The sequence below is a fragment of the Octopus sinensis genome, linkage group LG4, assembly GCF_006345805.1.
Source record: "Octopus sinensis linkage group LG4, ASM634580v1, whole genome shotgun sequence".
Classification (NCBI taxonomy): domain Eukaryota; kingdom Metazoa; phylum Mollusca; class Cephalopoda; order Octopoda; family Octopodidae; genus Octopus; species Octopus sinensis.
The window spans coordinates 43,803,915-43,814,957 of record NC_043000.1 but is presented as its reverse complement, the minus strand read 5'-3'; positions in this window follow the sequence as shown (position 1 = coordinate 43,814,957).

The window sequence follows — 11,043 nt, the reverse complement described above, 5'->3', positions numbered from 1 at the left end:
TGTTTCCGGAGGGGAACGCAAACTTTCAGGATGACAATGCACCAATTCACACAGCTACAGTTGTTACTGGATGGTGCGAGGATATTCAAGTGAAGTTGAACATCTTATCTGGCCACCATTTATGGTGCATTTTAGAAAAACAAGTAAGGAATCGATATCCTCCACCATCATCACTACAAGAACCTGGAGACTGTTTTAGTTGAAGAGAGGACGAAAATTACTTTAGGCACAATTGAAACTTTCTAGGAACCCCTACCTCGTAGAATTCAAGCCGTAATTACGGCTAAAGGCAGCCCTACCCCATATTAAAATAAGTTTATTTCAAGTTCTCAGGTTTTTCCATGGTTTCGCCCAAGTCCTGTATATATATATATATATATATATATATATATATTATATATATATATTATATATATATATATATATATATATATATTATATATATATATATATATATATATATATATATATATATATATATTATATATATATATATATGTATATATATATATACATATACATATAAAATAAAAATATATGCGCCCTTTTAAAGCCTAGCCAGGTTCATGGGCCTGGTTTCCCGGTTTTAATGGCGTATGTGTTTCCCAGCAGGACGGGACGCCAGTCCATCGCAGCATTTCTCATTCTTGCCAGCTGAGCGGACTGGAACAACGTGAAATGATGTGTTTTGCTCAAGACCACAACGCGTCAACCGGTCGAAGATTCGAACCCACAATCTTACGATCATGATGCTGACACCCTGACGCTAAACCACACGCCTCCACACACACACGCACACACATGCACAATGCATATATATATATATTATACAATGGGTAAATTGCCGCCAATTTATACTTTTAGATTCGCGCATGCACATTTCTATTTTGTTATTTTGTCAATTACATAGTATTGTAGTATCAGTTAGGCACCGTATGTGAGTAAAAGAGCTCCATAACGCAATTTGCTCTACCATATATTTCAAAACTACATGTTGTTCTGTTTGGTATTCGTACTGGAGGCTCCGATACGAATATTTTAGAGTTTTGGTGTGTCAATCTGAGAATAGTGCCATCTCAGAACATGTAACGAGAGTGATAAAATTCAAACATCCAGTCAAAATGATGATGTTTGGAGTGATCAGTAGTAATGGCGACATTATGCCTCCAATCGTCTTCCCACATGGCCTCAGACTCGACATGGCGGCCTACATCAAGTGACTGGAGGAGGTGGTGCTGCCCTATGCTAAGAGGGTGGCTGCTGGAAGACCATATGTCTGGCAACAAGAGTTTTCACCATCCATGCAAATAGTAGGACCCAGTCATGGTTATCAGGCAGTTTCTGAAACCACATCACCCCTAACATCTGGTCACCTAAATCTTCAGACTTGCAGCCCCCGTAACTATTATGTGTGGAGCGCAACTGAGCATGAGATCAATAATCTTCTTGTAACACCAAAGATGAACTGAAAGTATTATGACAGCATTCACCAACTTACACGAGAAGACCGTCCAGAAGAGTTGCAAATTCTAAAGTCGCGTGCTTAGTTGAAGACAATGGCGATTTCATTGAATACATTTTCTCTTTAGTATTTCAAGATATCTTTATGTAATTTTGGTAAATATATCTGTACAAAAGAGATGTCAGCTTTATTTCTATTTTTGCGTAATTCTTATAATGAATTTTTATGTCCACTTCCATATAGCAATAATCTCAACTAAAATTTCAAGACCTCACATGTTTCACTTGCCTTCAATATCACTTCGTAGACTAACATACATAACGTTCGAGCACACATCCAGTAAGGTATTACAAAAAGCTCACAGCTGTTAAACATGCATTATATTGATTTATACCAGTGTATCCCAATCCTTTTATTTAAATGAGTTTACCATAGACCCCTTTTAATATGCTTATCCTTAAGAGTTCGTGTGTGTGTATAGGTATGAAACTTTTGAATTTTAGGTCACGGGCCCCCAATACTAATATTGAGGAATGGCCAGGGGTCCGCGGTCACCAGGTTGGAAACCAATAATATATAACAATATATATGTGACACGCAAAACGCACGCACGCATTCATAAATTTACATAAATTTACTCACATCAAGATACGCCTGTATAAGTGTTTCTGGGATGTGTGTCAATGTGTGTGCGTATGTGTGTGTGTATCTAGGAATGTGTTTATAGAATATTGATTTGGCTGTCGAATTGGATATATCAATGTTTTTTATGCTCAATTATTTTATTGATGAAATACCCCGTGAATGAATTATGGAGCAAAGCTTTAACAATTATTAATTCGGAGAATGAAAAGCGTAAACATTTTCTATATTTACATAACACGTCGAAAAGGAACTAAGAACTACGAAAACATGTAACACTGCACTGTAATATTTTCATACAAGAAAATGAAAACAAATCGGTGCATCAGCTTACAGGTAGCTATAATCTCATCAAATATCTTTCTCCTCTTTCAGCTTCTAAAGTGTTTCTGTGATTTCACTTTCGTTCTCTTTAAACTCACTCCCACTATATTGCCTGTCATGTATATATATATATATATATATAATATATATATATATATATATATATATATATATAAATGTACTCATACACAAGCTTATGTAGAAATATATATGTATATATATATATATATATGTAAACAGTAAAAAATAAATACAGACATGGACACGAACATGAAACACCAAAGAGACGACACAAGAACCACAGGACGGGACATTCGAAGCCCTCAGTCATCAGTCAAGAACCAGATCATCTTCGCAATTTCGGCTGATTAATCTTGAAATTGCTCCTATCTGGGCAGCCCCCAAAGGAAAATCTAAGCCAAGCGCATTAGATCCCTTGGAAGAAAGCTTTGAATGTATACAACACGAGGACGGAAAACGAACGAAGTACACGAACAAAAATACAGAATACGTGACAACAATAAGGAAAGCACGAATAAGAATACAAAAACGTAAAAATAATAACGGTAAAGATAAAAAACAAAACAAAACCAGGACGTAGGACAAGGGTCTTTCGACAGGACGAGTTGAGTTGGGGCTGGCGTGTGTGTGTGTGTGTGTGTGTGCTTATGCATGAGTGTATGCATATGTATATATATATATATATACATACATGTATTATGTATGTACTGGTTAAATTCGCTGTGAAACATTTTGGGTTACGTCCAACTGCGTGCCAACTTTTGAATGTGTCTTTGGCTGTAGCCTCGGACCAACGAATGTGATGTGTTTGAAATTGCTTGACGGAAACTGAGAGCAAACCTATTTTGCATATATGTATTTATACATTTGTGTATATTTATCTGTTGCGTGAGTCTATGTCTGTGTGAGTGTGTCTATGTGTGCACGTTCTTAACTTGTGCTTACGGCGTATCGCTTCATGACTAATACTGCTTTGATTAATTTCTCTTGTTTATCTGTTCGACCGAGGAGTCGACCAAGATATAAACTAGACCTAATACACTTGGTTTGAGCGAATGAAACCCTATACGTGGTGCCCGAGACTGACTGCAGCCCAACAACTTTAACAGGTAGCGTATATTCATTAATACATAAGCCACCTGCGGTTTAACGACCAGATTACTTGAAATATTAAATTCCCCTTTGAAAACTTCACCAACAAGTTATTATCAAATGTTTTTTTTAAAGTATCTTAGTTCAACACCTAACTAGGAGCTTTTGAAGAGATACACGCGTGCAGCATACGGAACACTGTTTTCATGAATAACATTTGTAACTTTTATACTGAGTAAAAGAGAAAGATGAAATGTTTATGCTTATTGTATTCTGTTCTATTTGTTTTACTAAACAATAAAATAATAAACCACACACACAAATATACGCACGCACCCCAACAGACATCTACATATACATGCATTCAATTTGTTTCGGGTGAATGCCGCACAGCGTGCTCTCAAGATTTCCAATCCATCTTGCTTGTTATCGGCTATCAACAGTTAGTGCCATTTTCCACTTTTACCCCTATAGTGTGGTTTTACATGTAGTGCTCCTTTCAGCTGAGGGTAAATATAATAATGAAGAAAACTATAACGAAAATTCCCACACACCGATCTGGCAGAATCATTAGCATGCCGGACGAAATGTTTAACGGTCTTTCGTCTTTACGCTCTGAGTTCAAATACCGCCGAGATCGATTTGGCTTTCGTCCTTTCGGTGTCGATAAATTAATTACTAGCCGACTACTGGGGTCGATGTTATCGAATTACCGCTCTCCCCAAATTTGTGGCATTGTGCTTCTAATAGAAAGTATTATGCCAGCATGATATATATATACATATTTATACACGTTTGAACACAAATACTCAATCCATTCACAATTCCTATTAGCCAATTCTAGCGCTATATATATATATATATATATATATATATATATATATATATATATCTTTGCATGTATATATATATATATATATATGTATATGCTTTTCTGTAAATAGTTTATTCTCTAAATGTATATATTCGTTCACAACTTATTTAAATACGTAATTATTTCTTGATCTTTATTTATCAAATATATATATATATATATGCCCATATATATTTATTTATTTATATGTATCTGTTGTTGTTGCTATTCAAAAGTTCCGATATCAAACATTTTCATACAGCCCCCATATAAAAGTTTCTGCTAAATAAAAACAAACACATACGTACTCTCACAAATGAATAAATATATACATTTTATCTAAATATTAGTGTGGGTGTATGTTTCCGTGTTTGCTTGTATAAATAAATATTTCACTGCATGATCATATATAGTGAGGATGTTTGTGTATTTTTGAATCAGCAGGTTCATCTGCCTCTCTCTATATATTTACGGTTGTAATATTTATGCATTTATGTTCTTGTTTTAATAGAAAACGCTAATTTAAATGCAGCATTCGTTGTGCTGTAGGTAAGCATGAAATTATCGACCAATTATAATTATCCTGTTTGAAGAATATAGTATACTAAATTATCTCATTAATAAGCTTAACCACGATAGAGGAGGCTTATGGTATTTTCATTTATACACTTATTTGTACTATATATGAAAAGAAAAATCTAATATGTTTAGAATTGTAAAAATCAGTATTATTAATTTTATAATTATATATAGCTCAATATGTGAATAATTCTTTTGTTAAACACCATTCACACATTAAAAATCATGATTAATTACTAAATAATTTATTTTAATAATTTGGAAACATGTAAATTTTTCCATATTGAAATAACTGAGGAAATATTGCTAAGTGCATACTGCTTTGATTGTGATAAGATTATTAAGTAATAATTTCACGCAAATAAAAATGAACACAAGCACCGTCAACTTTGTTCTCAGGGAGACTCAGTGTGACGCAGAGTGGACAGGAGCTACGTGATATGACAGTTCATACACAGGGGCACATCAAGACAACGGAAATAGATACAGCCGCACATAGCATGTGAAATGGATGTCCCTTTGAAATACAAGTACTACCCATATTTAAGAGCTGAGTGGGACAAGGGCAACATGAAATAGAGTCTCATACTCAGGGACACAATCAAGTCACTGTTAGTAGATTCAGGGTGACACAGAATGGCCCTTTGAAATACAAATGGTACTCATCTTTTACAGCTGAGTGGACAGGCAACATCAAATTGAGTGTAATTCTCTGTGACACTACGCGCCGCCAGGAATAGAACTCACAAGTGTGAGAAGAGTACCATAACCACTAAACAACGCACTTTCACTATTTCAGGCAAATAAATCAATTATGATGCAACCATATTATACACTTCCTTGTATAATAAGCATATGAATGTATCGCAATATAAGTGAAGCAGAATCAAACTTAAGCATTTAATGAATTGTCGCTTATACGCAGCACGACCATGACTCACGCCTCAATAACCCTAACCCTAACCATAATACCAATGTAATTTTCATTTACTTGACCTTACGAATCGTTACACGTTATTGTGAGATTCAAATATTGACATTTTGAAACATGTATACACGCATGAAGGTATTAAATTTGTTTCCATCGCATAAAATTATCGTCATGGAATGTGTACTTTATTAAATATAAGTATGGTTTTTATGGTGAATTTATTACTTCTTAATACTTTTCTCTCTTTCGCAATAAAATATATATCTATAAGCGACTTTTAAAAATTATTTCAATTCAGTGTGGTTAACAAATAAGAAGAGAATAACAAATGAGAAAACAGATTGAACACAGCAAGAAATCGCTACATAAATCATTAACCACGAAATATAACTGACCAATATATTTAAAGAAATATAAGGCGGGAAGCTTGCAAGTTCGTAAGCACGCTTGGCAAAAAGCTTTGCTGCATTTCGTCTGTCGATTCGTTCGCATTCATAGTGATGCGAGATCTTTGCCGCTTATCCTTTCTTGTCGATAAAATAAGTACCATTTAAACACTGTGTTCGATAAAGTCAACTTGCCCACCTTAAAATTTCAGGCTACGTGCATTTAAAAGAAAGGATTTCATGGGAAAGTAATACTGTACTTAAAAATAAGTACCAGATCGGTTTATTTACCTCTAAATTTTTATTCAGTATAATTTAAATCACAATCTTTTTTTCTATTTACTAAAGATAAGCAAATATTTGTACAGTTCAATGTCAGCAATGATGTCCTTTGGCTATTTCAGACTTCTCTGGGCCTGAAAGTATAATTCAATGCATAAACAGAACAGGAGAAAACATGTGAATGGAAAAATCGCTGAAGAGCTTATAGATGTGTGAGAAAAGACTTGCAGACATTGAACGCAAGATGGAATAAGAACAATAATAAACGAGTGAAAAACGAATGTGCATTACATGTGTTTCCTTGGCAAGAAGAAAAATGACCATCCCGTATTATAAAAATATAGGTTTCAATATACCAGTTTACATCACAGCTCTTGCAAAACAAATTCAGAAATGTATATGCATATATATATATATATACACACACATATAAGCGATTTCGCTCATTAAATACTAACAACGCCCGGTGTGAGAATCGAAACCGCGATCCTACGACCGTGAGTCCTTTACCCTAACCACTGCGCCTCCACACACACATATAGATATATATATATGTATATATATGTATCTCACGTCTGTTTTCATTCCTCCCCTTCACTCTGTATTTCATACCTTCTCTATTATAACTGTTACTTAAACATTTTCTCGCACTGTCTCTGATGAAGGGATATATAAAATATCCCGGAAACAGCTGCAAGACCTCTTTATAAATATTCTGAAAACTATTCACAACCTTGGATTTTTATCGCTTTCTGTTAATACATATATATATATATATATTTATTTATATATATATATATATATATATATATATATATATAATATATATATATATATATATATATATATATATATATTATATATATATATATATATTATATATATCCCTAGGAACGAATAACTTATATCCACACAAACATATACACATATATTTGTGTGTGCGTGCGTGCATCTGTGCTTGTGTGTGTGTAAAATTATTTAGAGGATATGTTAACCTCGTAAAAGGATGGAACATCCAAGGAACTACTGGTTCAATACCTGGTATATTCAATACTTGTGGGGATCGAAATTCTCATATAGCAACAAGTTTATATTACGTATATAGTATATATCCAGTTAAATAAAGAAAATGGAAAGTAGGAAGTTAACAATTATTTGTTATTGACAAATTGTTCATCCTTACTTCTTACAGCTGTTTCAGTTAATACTCAATTATTTAATTACAAATGTGTATATTAAATTAGTATTTATGTGACCTAAGCAAAATTTCATCAGAGAAAATGATGCGCTATGAGATGTTATAGTCTGCTGAAATGAATGAATATGTCCGCATATAACATCTCAAGATACATCTTTATCTCTGGTGAAATTATGCTCACGTCACATAAATGCAAATACATTTGTAATTAAATTATTGAGTATTAATTAATACAGCTGCAAGAAGTAAAGATGACCAATTTGTTAATAAGTACTAATTATTAACTTCATATCTCCAATTTCTTTTCTTCATTTAACTGGATATATGTATATGTATGTATGTATGTATGTACGTATGTATGTATGTATGTGTGTGTGTATGTATGTATGTATATATATATATATATATATTATATATATATATAATATATATATATATATATATATATATAGCAATACTAAGCAATAAAGGGTTTAGCAACGAATTGCCTTACCACATACAGAATTTAGAAATAGCAGTCAAAGAGTTATAGCTATTTCTTCTTGCTATTTATATATATATATATAATATATATATATATATATTATATATATATATATATATATATATATATATGCATCTGTATATATAATGCTCACATGTGCATGCGTGGACTCATATGTGTGTGTATCGGTGAATGTGTAAATTTTGTTGGATGCGTCTATGTACATAATCCAAATGGTAGGGGTGAGCATAAAAGTGAGAATGTGTACGTGTGTATGTGAGTGGATACATGTATGTGTCTATATAGGAGAAGGTGAGGATCGACAGGATGAGTGATGTCTGCGCGTATGCATGTGTATACATACGGTATCTCACAGAAGATTGTACACCCTATAACAGTTCAGTAAAATTACTTTGATAATATGGAAGGAAATAAAACAAAATGTATACTGAATAAAGATATATCATACAAGCAAACATTATACAAATTTGGAACACAAAATTAGACATTTTCATATATATGAACGAAATATTAATTTTCAAACAATACAAAGATATCTACTCCCTAGCGTACTATTTGATATATTCTATATTTGGTCTGACAGCACTTCCTTTCAATAGCTGAGAGTATTTTAAGCATAGAGTCGACTAAATTTCCGCAAGTAACCGATAAAATCGACCGCCATTCATTCAGAATGATGTCTTTCAATTGTGTGCCATTGTGAGTTATTTTTCTCCTGAACATGTCCTTTCAAAAAATCCCACAAGTTTTCTATTGGGTTTAAATCAGGTAACAATATAGGCCAGGGCAATACAATGACATTTTAATATAATTAAGCACTTAGTCATCAAATTTGAAGTGTATTTAAGGTCATCATCATGATGGAACTCGGGATGTCTTCCTAGTTCTTTGATGCGTTTCAACATTGTTTCATGCAATATGTCAAAATAAAACCTTGAATCCATTGCATCCACAAATTATAATATTTCTGCCGCCGCGTTTCACGGTAAGCACGGGACATTTGTCGCTATTATTTGCACCTGGTTGTCGCTATACTCCTTTAATAATAGCATTAATATAAACAATAATAATAATAATAATACCAATAATATAAATGATAATAATATTGATTACCTCCCTTCCATTACATTTTAATATGTGCTAATTGATAAGGTTTATTTTTACAGTTAATAAATATTATGTCTAGCATATTCTTTTAATTTAACTCATTAATAAGATAAATCACTATTTACTAACTATGAATTTATATAAATATAATTATATATATATATATATATATTTATATAAATATAAAATGATTTCTATATTTTCTATCCGTGTAAAAGATACTAAAATTTATTGAAATACTTTGGAAAAAGCTATCTAAAGGATATTTATTCAAAATTCACAAGCAGAATTATGGCTGTTAAAGGGTAAAGAACATTAGAAATCTCCAGAGCATTAGTAGTCTCTATTCTCCCTACTCGAAGAGCTTCAGCCTACTAACTTTAGCTAAAATATATACAAACATGCCTCAGTTGAATTCCTCAGAGTGGGATACATTTATGGCTTTGACATTTGAACTGCCACTTCCTCTATCTATAAATAGAAAAGATTCTTGTTTGTCTCCATTGAACAAAATAAAATACACCCTCCCCATTTATAAATCTAAATAACAACGTTAACTCAGTGATAAAAAAATCTACAGATGGAGAACGATCTTCTACTACTATGTTCTTAATGATGAAATCAACCTCTCTGTCTATATATCTACACTCTTTGTAATGTTGGCAAGTGAAATAAGTATAAAAATGTACATTGTCCATTTAATTTTAAAAATTCTATGTGTGGCTGAATATTGCTCTACATTTTAAACTGATGTAATACTTACATTGTTTAATAAAATGAAGTAGTATGAAATGATTGTAGTACACTACCTTGAATATCCTTGTTGCTTATCTTGATTATAATCACACCATTTCATTTATATGGATAATACCGTACCAAATTCTGGTGCCTTGAACTTAAGTACCATATTCATCTGAATCTAAATTTTGCTGAACCTATATATAAATATATATATGTATGTATGTATGTATATATATATATATATATATATATATATATATTATATATATATAATATATATATATATATATTATATATATATGCATACATATATATATGTACATACATACATGTATACATGTGACAGTTTGTCTTGACAATAGGAAGGCACTCGAATATATCCCTCATTCGTGGTTATTGAAGTGCATACATGTGGCAAAAGAACCTACTACCTTAATTGCTGCTACAAAGAGACTCACAAAGATATGGACAACAATTCTTACCCTTGTATAGGCATTTCAAAGGGAATATTATGTACTTCTTTTCATTTTGTCTCTGAATCCATTATCGTTCCTACTGCAGAAAACAAATGGTTACATGCTAGGATCATCAACTGCTAGAAATATCAATGTAACTTATAATTTCTTTGTAGACTACATGAAGAAGATTTATGCTAAAAGCGTTAACAATGCCGAAAAACTGGAATTAATAACAACGATTTCAGTTGATAGAAGTATGGAATTTGGCGAAAATAAATGTTCTTATTTGTTTATAGGACGAGGAGAGTCAGTCGCCAAACCCAAAACCTCTGCCTCAACGGTCTCTCTATGTCCAACATTCCACTCAAAGAATGTTACACGTACCTAGGCATAGATGAAAAGGTATTATATGAAAGCACAGTGAATAAAGATAGAGTGCCCTGGGAATAATACACCCGACTT